The sequence below is a fragment of the Polypterus senegalus genome, unplaced genomic scaffold (assembly GCF_016835505.1).
Source record: "Polypterus senegalus isolate Bchr_013 unplaced genomic scaffold, ASM1683550v1 scaffold_5650, whole genome shotgun sequence".
In the NCBI taxonomy this organism is placed as follows: domain Eukaryota; kingdom Metazoa; phylum Chordata; class Cladistia; order Polypteriformes; family Polypteridae; genus Polypterus; species Polypterus senegalus.
Window position 1 is genome coordinate 30094 of NW_024383132.1, and position 16388 is coordinate 46481.

Below are 16388 nucleotides of genomic sequence, written 5' to 3' on the forward strand. Positions count from 1 at the left end.
TCTATCTGTCTTTCTATCCATCCATCCATCCATGAGGAGGAACGGGGAACAGGGGGGTCTTAAATGGGTGGCGAGAGCGAGAGAGCCGACAGAAGGGGATCAGCATGAAGGACAACGTACATTCAAATTTAAAAGAATGGCAAAAAAAAAAACAAGACAGACAGGGAAGGAGAGAAAAAAAAAAACATAGGGCTGTCGTTTAGAAAAGAGGGCTTCCAAAGTTGAGATGTTTTTCTCATAAAACGAGAGGTTTTCTCTGATCATTCCAATTATTTTCTGTTGGGAAAAAACTTTCTGTTTATTTGTGTATGCACACCTTGCCTTCCACAATACTTCTTTTATCACGTTTATTCGGTCCCAATCTTTCTTCCCGACCTCTCTTTTCCCTGACCTCCCAAACACCACCAAGTCTCTATCCAGCTTGATGTCTACTATGTGTCTCTGCCTTACTTCCTTCCATATCCTTGCCACTGTGGGGCAGTCCCACATTGCATGTCCATACTGACTTATTTTTTTCTTTTACATCCGTCCCTGGGACATTTAGGCCCTTGTAAATTCTTTCTTTTACTTAAAGCCAGGTTGGTTTCTAGTGCTTCATGGGCGGCCAGCCAGGCTATATCTGCTACTTGATTATTTGGAAACTTTCCCCCAAATCTTTCCCATATCAGTTTAGATTCCTCTCTAGATTTCCCAGTAATGTTTACTGGCTTCTCACTTTCCTTACTTTTTCCACTAATTCTTTCCACCTCCTCCACAAGTCCTTTTCATCCTGCTGAAGCCCACAATCTTTGATACAGTCCATCAACCTCCTGTATAGTTTGGGTAATCTAAACTCATATGGTTTCTTGTTCTGGGTTTTATAAAGCCCAAACCTTCTTAGATGACCACCCATCATGTACCTGGCTAAATCCGCTGCCCTCCCTTTCCGCTCTGTAACAAGGATATGTAAACGGCCGTGTATTTCAATCTTAACAAGATCCTTAAGTCCAGAAAACCTTTCTCCCCCTTTCCTTTTTTGTTTCTTTACTTTCTGTCTTGCGACCTTCTCATCTGTAGACCTCCCAAAAAAATAAAAACATTGTCTTTCGATTTTCCTTAGAATATATTTTGTCCGTAAAAAAACTGTTGCCAGAAAAGAGCCTGGGCAAAATTATTGACTTAATTAGCAAAATTTTGCCCTCATATGTTAGTCTCCTAGTCCTCCAGAGACTTGTGAGCTTGTATAACTTTCTTTCCATCTCCTTCCAGTCTCTTCTTCCCTCCTTCTCCTCTCCAAAATGGATCCCTAATATTTTAACGCCCCTCTATGTATTTTCATGTCGTGCCCAAAGTCCTCCTGCCACTTGCCCTGCAGATGGCACTCGGATTTCCCCTTATTTAATTGGGCTCTTTTGCTTTTTTGAATTCTGTTCCTAGCAGATATCTGATCATATCCGCTAACTTCCCAATTTTACTTAATGTCATATTAACAACAGTTGCTGTGTGTCTTAAAGTCAACTCCCTTTCTATATTCGAACCTCTTTCCCTCCATTTTCATTACCTTCCTTCTTGCCAATTTTTCACATTATGAACCCTATAAGAACACAAAACACTTTCTTATAATTCTTCTTACTATTTTCTTTGGTGGAAAAAACACATTTGCTAAATACGATAGTTTTGGGATTGTAACTGCCTTCATCAGCAATATCTTCCCTTCTATTGATAAGTTCGTTAACCTCCAAAATCCTGCTTTTTTTTTTTTTGGTTATCTTTTTCCCCATTTCTTTCCACTCCATCCTCTCTGTATTCTTAACCCCAATACTTTCACAACATTTGACAACCTTATTCTTCCTAGTGGTTTTTCCTTCCATTTCCCCCAACGGATTCCATGAGGAACACAAAGTAAAACCAGCGGTACCCAAGGATTCTCGAAGGGGCACAGTACCAAAGGAGTCCAGTCTTCATCTCAGGTCACTGGGGAGCATCCATGTCTCACAAACATATAGCAAGAAAGGAAGCACCAGGACTCTAAAGACTTGGCCCTTCGTTCTTTTGCAGAGATATTGGGAGCGCCACACACCCCTTTCCAGTGACCTCATGAACCACCAAGCTCTCCCCATCTGTCTACTGACTTCATAGGAAGAGTCACCAGGGACATGAATGTCACTGCCAAGGTAAGTAAACCACTCAACAAGGTCAACACACTCTCCGCAAACAGACACACTGCTGATATCTGTGCCCAAGAGGTCATTAAAGGCCTGGCTGTTGGTTTTCATCCAGGACACTCACAAGCCCAGACACTCAGACTCCTCACTCAGTCTCTTGAGCACCCTGATCAGAGCCTCCATTGACTCCACGACAATCACAGCATCATCAGCAAAGTCAATATTCATGAATCTTTCTTCTCCAACAGATGCCCCACAGCCGCTGAACCCCATGACCCTGCACAACACCCAGTCCATACAAGCACTGAACAAAGTAGGAGCAAGAACACACCCCTGACGAACCACAGAATCAACTGGGAAAAACACAGAGGTTCTGTCTCCACACCACTCACAGTACCAGTGTACGGGCTGGCCATGATATCCAGCAACTTCAGGGGGAATCCCACTAAGTCTCAGGAACTCCCACAGGGAAGCTCGAACAACTGAGTCGAATGCTTTGTGAAAATCGACAAAGGCTGCTAAGAAACTTTGCCGATATTCACGTTTGCGCTCCATGCCACTGTGGGATTGCACGTTAGCAAGGACACGAGGTTGCTGGTCCTTTCTGGACGATGCCCCCCTTTGTAAAGTTGCAGGCTCCCCGTCTGAAGAGCTGGACGAGATCTATCTGTCTATCTATGTATCCATCCATCCATCCATCCATCCATGAGGTGGAACGGGTAACAGGGGGGTCTTAAATGGGTGGCGAGAGCGAGAGCCGACAGAAGGGGATCAGCATGAAGGACAACGTACATTCTAATTCAAAAGACATTCGAAAAATTTCAAAAGAATGGCAAAAAAAAAATGAAGACAGACAGGGAAGGAGTGAAAAAAAAAAAACATACGGCTGTCGTTCAGAAAAGAGGGCTTCCAAAGTTGCATATTTGGGGAGAGAAAAAGGAGCAGCCCTCGTTTACTGGGAATACCGAGTGCTGTAAGCTTTTGCCTTTCTGCCAGCAGGAGTCGCCCTTCACCTCGTCTTTTCTTTTCCTCCTTCCACCCGTGTCAGAAGCTGGGCTCTTGGCAGCAAGGAAAGCGGCTTAAAATCAGTAAAGAGGCACTAAAAATAATGAATGATTATTTATATTATTATTTTATTATGTGTGTGGGGGGGTCCTTAAGATAAATACATACATTGATTAGTTAATTTAAATTAATATTATTTTTATTATAATTTTTCTAGGGCGGGGTCCTTAAAATAAATAAATAAATGGACAGACAGACAGATTGATTGATTGATTTTTGGAACTTCTTTATTTATTGCTTAAAGCTCCCAGAGCCGTTGTCTCACAGGCTCCTGCTTCACAATCGCCCAAGCACCACTTCCATAAGTTGAAACGCATGTTTTCAGTCTGTTTTTTGAACCAGGACTATCAGGGAGACCGCGAACGCAGTCCCCACTACCACAAATTATGCAGTCGAGTTTCCCGCATTTGGGGAAATCGCAGGGGTCAGCACACCCGGAGTGCAATGGATGAGCCTCGCCCTGGGAGAACCACCTTAGTGATCATGGTATCTCCCCTGCCAGGTAAGTATGAGTTGTACAGCCCGGCGCTCATCCTCCCACTTCCTCGGCTTCATCGCTCGGCGGCGGGAGGTTTTCCCCAGCACAGTCCTCGGTCCTTCGGCCTCCTTCGGGCTTCTTCGGGATCCTTCGGGCTTCTTTGGCCTCGGGAGCGCGCATGCGCGGGAGCTAGCTGCTGCCCAGACGCCCGTGTGCACCGTGACCCGGATGTTGGGGTTGCACCGACCTCACCACCTTGATTAGACAGGTTTCACTAGCAACCCCAAGGTGCACCTCGCTCTTATGCAAACCAGCCACCCATCGCTGGAGCTTATTGGCTGGAAGAGAAACAGGAGGGGTAGGACTGGGCGGGATGCTGAATGAGAAACAGCCGCCCAACAGCAAAGACAGGCGGCAGGCGGCAGACAGGAGGCAGGAGGCAAAGCTGCGAAAGAGGAAGGCGACCCTGCGCTCCGGAGACCGAGAGGAAGAAGCCCTCGGCGTGGGCGCTCGCACACGGCAGCAGAGCACCCTCGGGAAGACCTGCGCCGAGGCCGCCGAGTGATCTGGGGCAGCGCTGGGTACACGTTCGAGACTTGAGCCGGTGCTTGCCCTCCCTTTGATGCCACTGTGGGATTGCACGTTAGCAAGGATACGAGGTTGCTGGTTCTTTCTGGAAGATGCCCCCCTTTGTAAAGTTGCAGGCTCCCCGTCTGATGAGCTGGACGAGATCTCTCTGTCTATCTATCCATCCATCCATCCATCCATCAATCCATCCATCCATGAGGTGGAACGGGTAACAGGGGAGTCTTAAATGGGTGGCGAGAGCGAGAGAGCCGACAGAAGGGGATCAGTATGAAGGACAACGCACATTCTAATTCAAAAGACATAACTTAAAATTTCAAAAGAATGGCAATAAAAAAAAAAAAAATGAAGACAGACAGGGGAAGGAGAAAAAAAAAAACAAAAAACATAGGGCTGTCGTTTAGAAAAGAGGGCTTCCACAGTTGCCTATTTGGGAGAGAAAACGAGCAGCCCTCGTTTACGGCCATACCACTCTGAACACGCCCGATCTCGTCCGATCTCGGAAGCTAAGCAGAGTCGGGCTCGGTTAGTACTTGGATGGGAGACCGCCTGGGAATACCGAGTGCCGTAAGCTTTTGCCTTTCTGCCAGCAGGAGTCGCCCTTCGCCTCGTCTTTTTCTTTTCCTCCTTCCACCCGTATCAGAAGCTGGGCTTTTGGCAGCCGAGTGATCTGGGGCAGCCCTGGGTACACGTTCGAGACTTGAGCCGGTGCTTGCCCTCCCTTTGATGCCACTGTGGGATTGCAGGTTGGAAAGGACACGAGGCTGCTGGTCCTTTCTGGACGATGCCCCCTTTGTAAAGTTGCAGGCTCCCGTCTGAAGAGCTGGACGAGATCTATCTGTCTTTCTATCCATCCATCCATCCATGAGGAGGAACGGGGAACAGGGGGGTCTTAAATGGGTGGCGAGAGCGAGAGAGCCGACAGAAGGGGATCAGCATGAAGGACAACGTACATTCAAATTTAAAAGAATGGCAAAAAAAAAAATGAAGACAGACAGGGAAGGAGAGAAAAAAAAAAACATAGGGCTGTCGTTTAGAAAAGAGGGCTTCCAAAGTTGAGATGTTTTTCTCATAAAACGAGAGGTTTTCGCTGATCATTCCAATTATTTTCTGTTGGGAAAAAACTTTCTGTTTATTTGTGTATGCACACCTTGCCTTCCACAATACTTCTTTTATCACGTTTATTCGGTCCCAATCTTTCTTCCCGACCTCTCTTTTCCCTGACCTCCCAAACACCACCAAGTCTCTATCCAGCTTGATGTCTACTATGTGTCTCTGCCTTACTTCCTTCCATATCCTTGCCACTGTGGGGCAGTCCCACATTGCATGTCCATACTGACTTATTTTTTTCTTTTACATCCGTCCCTGGGACATTTAGGCCCTTGTAAATTCTTTCTTTTACTTAAAGCCAGGTTGGTTTCTAGTGCTTCATGGGCGGCCAGCCAGGCTATATCTGCTACTTGATTATTTGGAAACTTTCCCCCAAATCTTTCCCATATCAGTTTAGATTCCTCTCTAGATTTCCCAGTAATGTTTACTGGCTTCTCACTTTCCTTACTTTTCCACTAATTCTTTCCACCTCCTCCACAAGTCCTTTTCATCCTGCTGAAGCCCACAATCTTTGATACAGTCCATCAACCTCCTGTATAGTTTGGGTAATCTAAACTCATATGGTTTCTTGTTCTGGGTTTTAAAAGCCCAAACCTTCTTAGATGACCACCCATCATGTACCTGGCTAAATCCGCTGCCCTCCCTTTCCGCTCTGTAACAAGGATATGTAAACGGCCGTGTATTTCAATCTTAACAAGATCCTTAAGTCCAGAAAACCTTTCTCCCCCTTTCCTTTTTTGTTTCTTTACTTTCTGTCTTGCGACCTTCTCATCTGTAGACCTCCCAAAAAAATAAAAACATTGTCTTTCGATTTTCCTTAGAATATATTTTGTCCGTAAAAAAACTGTTGCCAGAAAAGAGCCTGGGCAAAATTATTGACTTAATTAGCAAAATTTTGCCCTCATATGTTAGTCTCCTAGTCCTCCAGAGACTTGTGAGCTTGTATAACTTTCTTTCCATCTCCTTCCAGTCTCTTCTTCCCTCCTTCTCCTCTCCAAAATGGATCCCTAATATTTTAACCGCCCCTCTATGTATTTTCATGTCGTGCCCAAAGTCCTCCTGCCACTTGCCCTGCAGATGGCACTCGGATTTCCTTATTTAATTGGGCTCTTTTGCTTTTTTGAATTCTGTTCCTAGCAGATATCTGATCATATCCGCTAACTTCCCAATTTTACTTAATGTCATATTAACAACAGTTGCTGTGTGTCTTAAAGTCAACTCCCTTTCTATATTCGAACCTCTTTCCCTCCATTTTCATTACCTTCCTTCTTGCCAATTTTTCACATTATGAACCCTATAAGAACACAAAACACTTTCTTATAATTCTTCTTACTATTTTCTTTGGTGGAAAAAACACATTTGCTAAATACGATAGTTTTGGGATTGTAACTGCCTTCATCAGCAATATCTTCCCTTCTATTGATAAGTTCGTTAACCTCCAAAATCCTGCTTTTTTTTTTTTTGGTTATCTTTTTCCCCATTTCTTTCCACTCCATCCTCTCTGTATTCTTAACCCCAATACTTTCACAACATTTGACAACCTTATTCTTCCTAGTGGTTTTTCCTTCCATTTCCCCCAACGGATTCCATGAGGAACACAAAGTAAAACCAGCGGTACCCAAGGATTCTCCGAAGGGGCACAGTACCAAAGGAGTCCAGTCTTCATCTCAGGTCACTGGGGAGCATCCATGTCTCACAAACATATAGCAAGAAAGGAAGCACCAGGACTCTAAAGACTTGGCCCTTCGTTCTTTTGCAGAGATATTGGGAGCGCCACACACCCCTTTCCAGTGACCTCATGAACCACCAAGCTCTCCCCATCTGTCTACTGACTTCATAGGAAGAGTCACCAGGGACATGAATGTCACTGCCAAGGTAAGTAAACCACTCAACAAGGTCAACACACTCTCCGCAAACAGACACACTGCTGATATCTGTGCCCAAGAGGTCATTAAAGGCCTGGCTGTTGGTTTTCATCCAGGACACTCACAAGCCCAGACACTCAGACTCCTCACTCAGTCTCTTGAGCACCCTGATCAGAGCCTCCATTGACTCCACGACAATCACAGCATCATCAGCAAAGTCAATATTCATGAATCTTTCTTCTCCAACAGATGCCCCACAGCCGCTGAACCCCATGACCCTGCACAACACCCAGTCCATACAAGCACTGAACAAAGTAGGAGCAAGAACACACCCCTGACGAACCACAGAATCAACTGGGAAAAACACAGAGGTTCTGTCTCCACACCACTCACAGTACCAGTGTACGGGCTGGCCATGATATCCAGCAACTTCAGGGGGAATCCCACTAAGTCTCAGGAACTCCCACAGGGAAGCTCGAACAACTGAGTCGAATGCTTTGTGAAAATCGACAAAGGCTGCTAAGAAACTTTGCCGATATTCACGCTTTGCTCCATGCCACTGTGGGATTGCACGTTAGCAAGGACACGAGGTTGCTGGTCCTTTCTGGACGATGCCCCCCTTTGTAAAGTTGCAGGCTCCCCGTCTGAAGAGCTGGACGAGATCTATCTGTCTATCTATGTATCCATCCATCCATCCATCCATCCATGAGGTGGAACGGGTAACAGGGGGGTCTTAAATGGGTGGCGAGAGCGAGAGAGCCGACAGAAGGGGATCAGCATGAAGGACAACGTACATTCTAATTCAAAAGACATTCGAAAAATTTCAAAAGAATGGCAAAAAAAAAATGAAGACAGACAGGGAAGGAGAAAAAAAAAAACATACGGCTGTCGTTCAGAAAAGAGGGCTTCCAAAGTTGCATATTTGGGGAGAGAAAAAGGAGCAGCCCTCGTTTACTGGGAATACCGAGTGCTGTAAGCTTTTGCCTTTCTGCCAGCAGGAGTCGCCCTTCACCTCGTCTTTTCTTTTCCTCCTTCCACCCGTGTCAGAAGCTGGGCTCTTGGCAGCAAGGAAAGCGGCTTAAAATCAGTAAAGAGGCACTAAAAATAATGAATGATTATTTATATTATTATTTTATTATGTGGGGGTCCTTAAGATAAATACATACATTGATTAGTTAATTTAAATTAATATTATTTTTATTATAATTTTTCTAGGGCGGGGTCCTTAAAATAAATAAATAAATGGACAGACAGACAGATTGATTGATTGATTTTTGGAACTTCTTTATTTATTGCTTAAAGCTCCCAGAGCCGTTGTCTCACAGGCTCCTGCTTCACAATCGCCCAAGCACCACTTCCATAAGTTGAAACGCATGTTTTCAGTCTGTTTTTTGAACCAGGACTATCAGGGAGAGCGCGAACGCAGTCCCCCACTACCACAAATTATGCAGTCGAGTTTCCCGCATTTGGGGAAATCGCAGGGGTCAGCACACCCGGAGTGCAATGGATGAGCCTCGCCCTGGGAGAACCACCTTAGTGATCATGGTATCTCCCCTGCCAGGTAAGTATGAGTTGTACAGCCCGGCGCTCATCCTCCCACTTCCTCGGCTTCATCGCTCGGCGGCGGGAGGTTTTCCCCAGCACAGTCCTCGGTCCTTCGGCCTCCTTCGGGCTTCTTCGGGATCCTTCGGGCTTCTTTGGCCTCGGGAGCGCGCATGCGCGGGAGCTAGCTGCTGCCCAGACGCCCGTGTGCACCGTGACCCGGATGTTGGGGTTGCACCGACCTCACCACCTTGATTAGACAGGTTTCACTAGCAACCCCAAGGTGCACCTCGCTCTTATGCAAACCAGCCACCCATCGCTGGAGCTTATTGGCTGGAAGAGAAACAGGAGGGGTAGGACTGGGCGGGATGCTGAATGAGAAACAGCCGCCCAACAGCAAAGACAGGCGGCAGGCGGCAGACAGGAGGCAGGAGGCAAAGCTGCGAAAGAGGAAGGCGACCCTGCGCTCCGGAGACCGAGAGGAAGAAGCCCTCGGCGTGGGCGCTCGCACACGGCAGCAGAGCACCCTCGGGAAGACCTGCGCCGAGGCCGCCGAGTGATCTGGGGCAGCGCTGGGTACACGTTCGAGACTTGAGCCGGTGCTTGCCCTCCCTTTGATGCCACTGTGGGATTGCACGTTAGCAAGGATACGAGGTTGCTGGTTCTTTCTGGAAGATGCCCCCCTTTGTAAAGTTGCAGGCTCCCCGTCTGATGAGCTGGACGAGATCTCTCTGTCTATCTATCCATCCATCCATCCATCCATCAATCCATCCATCCATGAGGTGGAACGGGTAACAGGGGAGTCTTAAATGGGTGGCGAGAGCGAGAGAGCCGACAGAAGGGGATCAGTATGAAGGACAACGCACATTCTAATTCAAAAGACATAACTTAAAATTTCAAAAGAATGGCAATTAAAAAAAAAAAAATGAAGACAGACAGGGAAGGAGAAAAAAAAAAAAACATAGGGCTGTCGTTTAGAAAAGAGGGCTTCCACAGTTGCCTATTTGGGAGAGAAAACGAGCAGCCCTCGTTTACGGCCATACCACTCTGAACACGCCCGATCTCGTCCGATCTCGGAAGCTAAGCAGAGTCGGGCTCGGTTAGTACTTGGATGGGAGACCGCCTGGGAATACCGAGTGCCGTAAGCTTTTGCCTTTCTGCCAGCAGGAGTCGCCCTTCGCCTCGTCTTTTTCTTTTCCTCCTTCCACCCGTATCAGAAGCTGGGCTTTTGGCAGCCGAGTGATCTGGGGCAGCCCTGGGTACACGTTCGAGACTTGAGCCGGTGCTTGCCCTCCCTTTGATGCCACTGTGGGATTGCAGGTTGGAAAGGACACGAGGCTGCTGGTCCTTTCTGGACGATGCCCCCTTTGTAAAGTTGCAGGCTCCCGTCTGAAGAGCTGGACGAGATCTATCTGTCTTTCTATCCATCCATCCATCCATGAGGAGGAACGGGGAACAGGGGGGTCTTAAATGGGTGGCGAGCGAGAGAGCCGACAGAAGGGGATCAGCATGAAGGACAACGTACATTCAAATTTAAAAGAATGGCAAAAAAAAAAAAAATGAAGACAGACAGGGAAGGAGAGAAAAAAAAAAACATAGGGCTGTCGTTTAGAAAAGAGGGCTTCCAAAGTTGAGATGTTTTTCTCATAAAACGAGAGGTTTTCTCTGATCATTCCAATTATTTTCTGTTGGGAAAAAACTTTCTGTTTATTTGTGTATGCACACCTTGCCTTCCACAATACTTCTTTTATCACGTTTATTCGGTCCCAATCTTTCTTCCCGACCTCTCTTTTCCCTGACCTCCCAAACACCACCAAGTCTCTATCCAGCTTGATGTCTACTATGTGTCTCTGCCTTACTTCCTTCCATATCCTTGCCACTGTGGGGCAGTCCCACATTGCATGTCCATACTGACTTATTTTTTTCTTTTACATCCGTCCCTGGGACATTTAGGCCCTTGTAAATTCTTTCTTTTACTTAAAGCCAGGTTGGTTTCTAGTGCTTCATGGGCGGCCAGCCAGGCTATATCTGCTACTTGATTATTTGGAAACTTTCCCCCAAATCTTTCCCATATCAGTTTAGATTCCTCTCTAGATTTCCCAGTAATGTTTACTGGCTTCTCACTTTCCTTACTTTTCCACTAATTCTTTCCACCTCCTCCACAAGTCCTTTTCATCCTGCTGAAGCCCACAATCTTTGATACAGTCCATCAACCTCCTGTATAGTTTGGGTAATCTAAACTCATATGGTTTCTTGTTCTGGGTTTTATAAAGCCCAAACCTTCTTAGATGACCACCCATCATGTACCTGGCTAAATCCGCTGCCCTCCCTTTCCGCTCTGTAACAAGGATATGTAAACGGCCGTGTATTTCAATCTTAACAAGATCCTTAAGTCCAGAAAACCTTTCTCCCCCTTTCCTTTTTTGTTTCTTTACTTTCTGTCTTGCGACCTTCTCATCTGTAGACCTCCCAAAAAAATAAAAACATTGTCTTTCGATTTTCCTTAGAATATATTTTGTCCGTAAAAAAACTGTTGCCAGAAAAGAGCCTGGGCAAAATTATTGACTTAATTAGCAAAATTTTGCCCTCATATGTTAGTCTCCTAGTCCTCCAGAGACTTGTGAGCTTGTATAACTTTCTTTCCATCTCCTTCCAGTCTCTTCTTCCCTCCTTCTCCTCTCCAAAATGGATCCCTAATATTTTAACCGCCCCTCTATGTATTTTCATGTCGTGCCCAAAGTCCTCCTGCCACTTGCCCTGCAGATGGCACTCGGATTTCCTTATTTAATTGGGCTCTTTTGCTTTTTTGAATTCTGTTCCTAGCAGATATCTGATCATATCCGCTAACTTCCCAATTTTACTTAATGTCATATTAACAACAGTTGCTGTGTGTCTTAAAGTCAACTCCCTTTCTATATTCGAACCTCTTTCCCTCCATTTTCATTACCTTCCTTCTTGCCAATTTTTCACATTATGAACCCTATAAGAACACAAAACACTTTCTTATAATTCTTCTTACTATTTTCTTTGGTGGAAAAAACACATTTGCTAAATACGATAGTTTTGGGATTGTAACTGCCTTCATCAGCAATATCTTCCCTTCTATTGATAAGTTCGTTAACCTCCAAAATCCTGCTTTTTTTTTTTTTTGGTTATCTTTTTCCCCATTTCTTTCCACTCCATCCTCTCTGTATTCTTAACCCCAATACTTTCACAACATTTGACAACCTTATTCTTCCTAGTGGTTTTTCCTTCCATTTCCCCCAACGGATTCCATGAGGAACACAAAGTAAAACCAGCGGTACCCAAGGATTCTCCGAAGGGGCACAGTACCAAAGGAGTCCAGTCTTCATCTCAGGTCACTGGGGAGCATCCATGTCTCACAAACATATAGCAAGAAAGGAAGCACCAGGACTCTAAAGACTTGGCCCTTCGTTCTTTTGCAGAGATATTGGGAGCGCCACACACCCCTTTCCAGTGACCTCATGAACCACCAAGCTCTCCCCATCTGTCTACTGACTTCATAGGAAGAGTCACCAGGGACATGAATGTCACTGCCAAGGTAAGTAAACCACTCAACAAGGTCAACACACTCTCCGCAAACAGACACACTGCTGATATCTGTGCCCAAGAGGTCATTAAAGGCCTGGCTGTTGGTTTTCATCCAGGACACTCACAAGCCCAGACACTCAGACTCCTCACTCAGTCTCTTGAGCACCCTGATCAGAGCCTCCATTGACTCCACGACAATCACAGCATCATCAGCAAAGTCAATATTCATGAATCTTTCTTCTCCAACAGATGCCCCACAGCCGCTGAACCCCATGACCCTGCACAACACCCAGTCCATACAAGCACTGAACAAAGTAGGAGCAAGAACACACCCCTGACGAACCACAGAATCAACTGGGAAAAACACAGAGGTTCTGTCTCCACACCACTCACAGTACCAGTGTACGGGCTGGCCATGATATCCAGCAACTTCAGGGGGAATCCCACTAAGTCTCAGGAACTCCCACAGGGAAGCTCGAACAACTGAGTCGAATGCTTTGTGAAAATCGACAAAGGCTGCTAAGAAACTTTGCCGATATTCACGTTTGCGCTCCATGCCACTGTGGGATTGCACGCTAGCAAGGACACGAGGTTGCTGGTCCTTTCTGGACGATGCCCCCTTTGTAAAGTTGCAGGCTCCCCGTCTGAAGAGCTGGACGAGATCTATCTGTCTATCTATGTATCCATCCATCCATCCATCCATCCATGAGGTGGAACGGGTAACAGGGGTCTTAAATGGGTGGCGAGCGAGAGAGCCGACAGAAGGGGATCAGCATGAAGGACAACGTACATTCTAATTCAAAAGACATTCGAAAAATTTCAAAAGAATGGCAAAAAAAAAATGAAGACAGACAGGGAAGGAGAAAAAAAAAAACATACGGCTGTCGTTCAGAAAAGAGGGCTTCCAAAGTTGCATATTTGGGGAGAGAAAAAGGAGCAGCCCTCGTTTACTGGGAATACCGAGTGCTGTAAGCTTTTGCCTTTCTGCCAGCAGGAGTCGCCCTTCACCTCGTCTTTTCTTTTCCTCCTTCCACCCGTGTCAGAAGCTGGGCTCTTGGCAGCAAGGAAAGCGGCTTAAAATCAGTAAAGAGGCACTAAAAATAATGAATGATTATTTATATTATTATTTTATTATGTGTGTGGGGGGGTCCTTAAGATAAATACATACATTGATTAGTTAATTTAAATTAATATTATTTTTATTATAATTTTTCTAGGGCGGGGTCCTTAAAATAAATAAATAAATGGACAGACAGACAGATTGATTGATTGATTTTTGGAACTTCTTTATTTATTGCTTAAAGCTCCCAGAGCCGTTGTCTCACAGGCTCCTGCTTCACAATCGCCCAAGCACCACTTCCATAAGTTGAAACGCATGTTTTCAGTCTGTTTTTTGAACCAGGACTATCAGGGAGAGCGCGAACGCAGTCCCCACTACCACAAATTATGCAGTCGAGTTTCCCGCATTTGGGGAAATCGCAGGGGTCAGCACACCCGAGTGCAATGGATGAGCCTCGCCCTGGGAGAACCACCTTAGTGATCATGGTATCTCCCCTGCCAGGTAAGTATGAGTTGTACAGCCCGGCGCTCATCCTCCCACTTCCTCGGCTTCATCGCTCGGCGGCGGGAGGTTTTCCCCAGCACAGTCCTCGGTCCTTCGGCCTCCTTCGGGCTTCTTCGGGATCCTTCGGGCTTCTTTGGCCTCGGGAGCGCGCATGCGCGGGAGCTAGCTGCTGCCCAGACGCCCGTGTGCACCGTGACCCGGATGTTGGGGTTGCACCGACCTCACCACCTTGATTAGACAGGTTTCACTAGCAACCCCAAGGTGCACCTCGCTCTTATGCAAACCAGCCACCCATCGCTGGAGCTTATTGGCTGGAAGAGAAACAGGAGGGGTAGGACTGGGCGGGATGCTGAATGAGAAACAGCCGCCCAACAGCAAAGACAGGCGGCAGGCGGCAGACAGGAGGCAGGAGGCAAAGCTGCGAAAGAGGAAGGCGACCCTGCGCTCCGGAGACCGAGAGGAAGAAGCCCTCGGCGTGGGCGCTCGCACACGGCAGCAGAGCACCCTCGGGAAGACCTGCGCCGAGGCCGCCGAGTGATCTGGGGCAGCGCTGGGTACACGTTCGAGACTTGAGCCGGTGCTTGCCCTCCCTTTGATGCCACTGTGGGATTGCACGTTAGCAAGGATACGAGGTTGCTGGTTCTTTCTGGAAGATGCCCCCCTTTGTAAAGTTGCAGGCTCCCCGTCTGATGAGCTGGACGAGATCTCTCTGTCTATCTATCCATCCATCCATCCATCCATCAATCCATCCATCCATGAGGTGGAACGGGTAACAGGGGAGTCTTAAATGGGTGGCGAGAGCGAGAGAGCCGACAGAAGGGGATCAGTATGAAGGACAACGCACATTCTAATTCAAAAGACATAACTTAAAATTTCAAAAGAATGGCAATTAAAAAAAAAAAATGAAGACAGACAGGGAAGGAGAAAAAAAAAAACATAGGGCTGTCGTTTAGAAAAGAGGGCTTCCACAGTTGCCTATTTGGGAGAGAAAACGAGCAGCCCTCGTTTACGGCCATACCACTCTGAACACGCCCGATCTCGTCCGATCTCGGAAGCTAAGCAGAGTCGGGCTCGGTTAGTACTTGGATGGGAGACCGCCTGGGAATACCGAGTGCCGTAAGCTTTTGCCTTTCTGCCAGCAGGAGTCGCCCTTCGCCTCGTCTTTTTCTTTTCCTCCTTCCACCCGTATCAGAAGCTGGGCTTTTGGCAGCCGAGTGATCTGGGGCAGCCCTGGGTACACGTTCGAGACTTGAGCCGGTGCTTGCCCTCCCTTTGATGCCACTGTGGGATTGCAGGTTGGAAAGGACACGAGGCTGCTGGTCCTTTCTGGACGATGCCCCCCTTGTAAAGTTGCAGGCTCCCGTCTGAAGAGCTGGACGAGATCTATCTGTCTTTCTATCCATCCATCCATCCATCGAGGAGGAGGAACGGGGAACAGGGGGGTCTTAAATGGGTGGCGAGAGCGAGAGAGCCGACAGAAGGGGATCAGCATGAAGGACAACGTACATTCAAATTTAAAAGAATGGCAAAAAAAAAATGAAGACAGACAGGGAAGGAGAGAAAAAAAAAAACATAGGGCTGTCGTTTAGAAAAGAGGGCTTCCAAAGTTGAGATGTTTTTCTCATAAAACGAGAGGTTTTCTCTGATCATTCCAATTATTTTCTGTTGGGAAAAAACTTTCTGTTTATTTGTGTATGCACACCTTGCCTTCCACAATACTTCTTTTATCACGTTTATTCGGTCCCAATCTTTCTTCCCGACCTCTCTTTTCCCTGACCTCCCAAACACCACCAAGTCTCTATCCAGCTTGATGTCTACTATGTGTCTCTGCCTTACTTCCTTCCATATCCTTGCCACTGTGGGGCAGTCCCACATTGCATGTCCATACTGACTTATTTTTTTCTTTTACATCCGTCCCTGGGACATTTAGGCCCTTGTAAATTCTTTCTTTTACTTAAAGCCAGGTTGGTTTCTAGTGCTTCATGGGCGGCCAGCCAGGCTATATCTGCTACTTGATTATTTGGAAACTTTCCCCCAAATCTTTCCCATATCAGTTTAGATTCCTCTCTAGATTTCCCAGTAATGTTTACTGGCTTCTCACTTTCCCTTACTTTTTCCACTAATTCTTTCCACCTCCTCCACAAGTCCTTTTCATCCTGCTGAAGCCCACAATCTTTGATACAGTCCATCAACCTCCTGTATAGTTTGGGTAATCTAAACTCATATGGTTTCTTGTTCTGGGTTTTATAAAGCCCAAACCTTCTTAGATGACCACCCATCATGTACCTGGCTAAATCCGCTGCCCTCCCTTTCCGCTCTGTAACAAGGATATGTAAACGGCCGTGTATTTCAATCTTAACAAGATCCTTAAGTCCAGAAAACCTTTCTCCCCCTTTCCTTTTTTGTTTCTTTACTTTCTGTCTTGCGACCTTCTCATCTGTAGACCTCCCAAAAAAATAAAAACATTGTCTTTCGATTTTCCT

At 46.5% G+C, this 16388-nt stretch overlaps 6 non-coding genes across 6 annotated transcripts; 3 read left to right on the forward strand and 3 right to left on the reverse strand.

The window, feature by feature from the left end:
- Window positions 1–3557: 3557 nt before the first annotated feature.
- LOC120521417 lies at window positions 3558–3719 on the reverse strand. The gene has a single exon (XR_005632109.1). It is a non-coding gene; the product is annotated as a U1 spliceosomal RNA (small nuclear RNA).
- Window positions 3720–4727: 1008 nt separating this feature from the next.
- On the forward strand, window positions 4728–4846 carry LOC120521404. Its single transcript, XR_005632096.1, has one exon. It is a non-coding gene; the product is annotated as a 5S ribosomal RNA (ribosomal RNA).
- Window positions 4847–8652: 3806 nt separating this feature from the next.
- LOC120521413 lies at window positions 8653–8816 on the reverse strand. The gene has a single exon (XR_005632105.1). It is a non-coding gene; the product is annotated as a U1 spliceosomal RNA (small nuclear RNA).
- Window positions 8817–9818: 1002 nt separating this feature from the next.
- LOC120521405 lies at window positions 9819–9937 on the forward strand. The gene has a single exon (XR_005632097.1). It is a non-coding gene; the product is annotated as a 5S ribosomal RNA (ribosomal RNA).
- Window positions 9938–13749: 3812 nt separating this feature from the next.
- LOC120521416 lies at window positions 13750–13910 on the reverse strand. Its single transcript, XR_005632108.1, has one exon. It is a non-coding gene; the product is annotated as a U1 spliceosomal RNA (small nuclear RNA).
- Window positions 13911–14909: 999 nt separating this feature from the next.
- LOC120521406 lies at window positions 14910–15028 on the forward strand. The gene has a single exon (XR_005632098.1). It is a non-coding gene; the product is annotated as a 5S ribosomal RNA (ribosomal RNA).
- Window positions 15029–16388: the final 1360 nt, after the last annotated feature.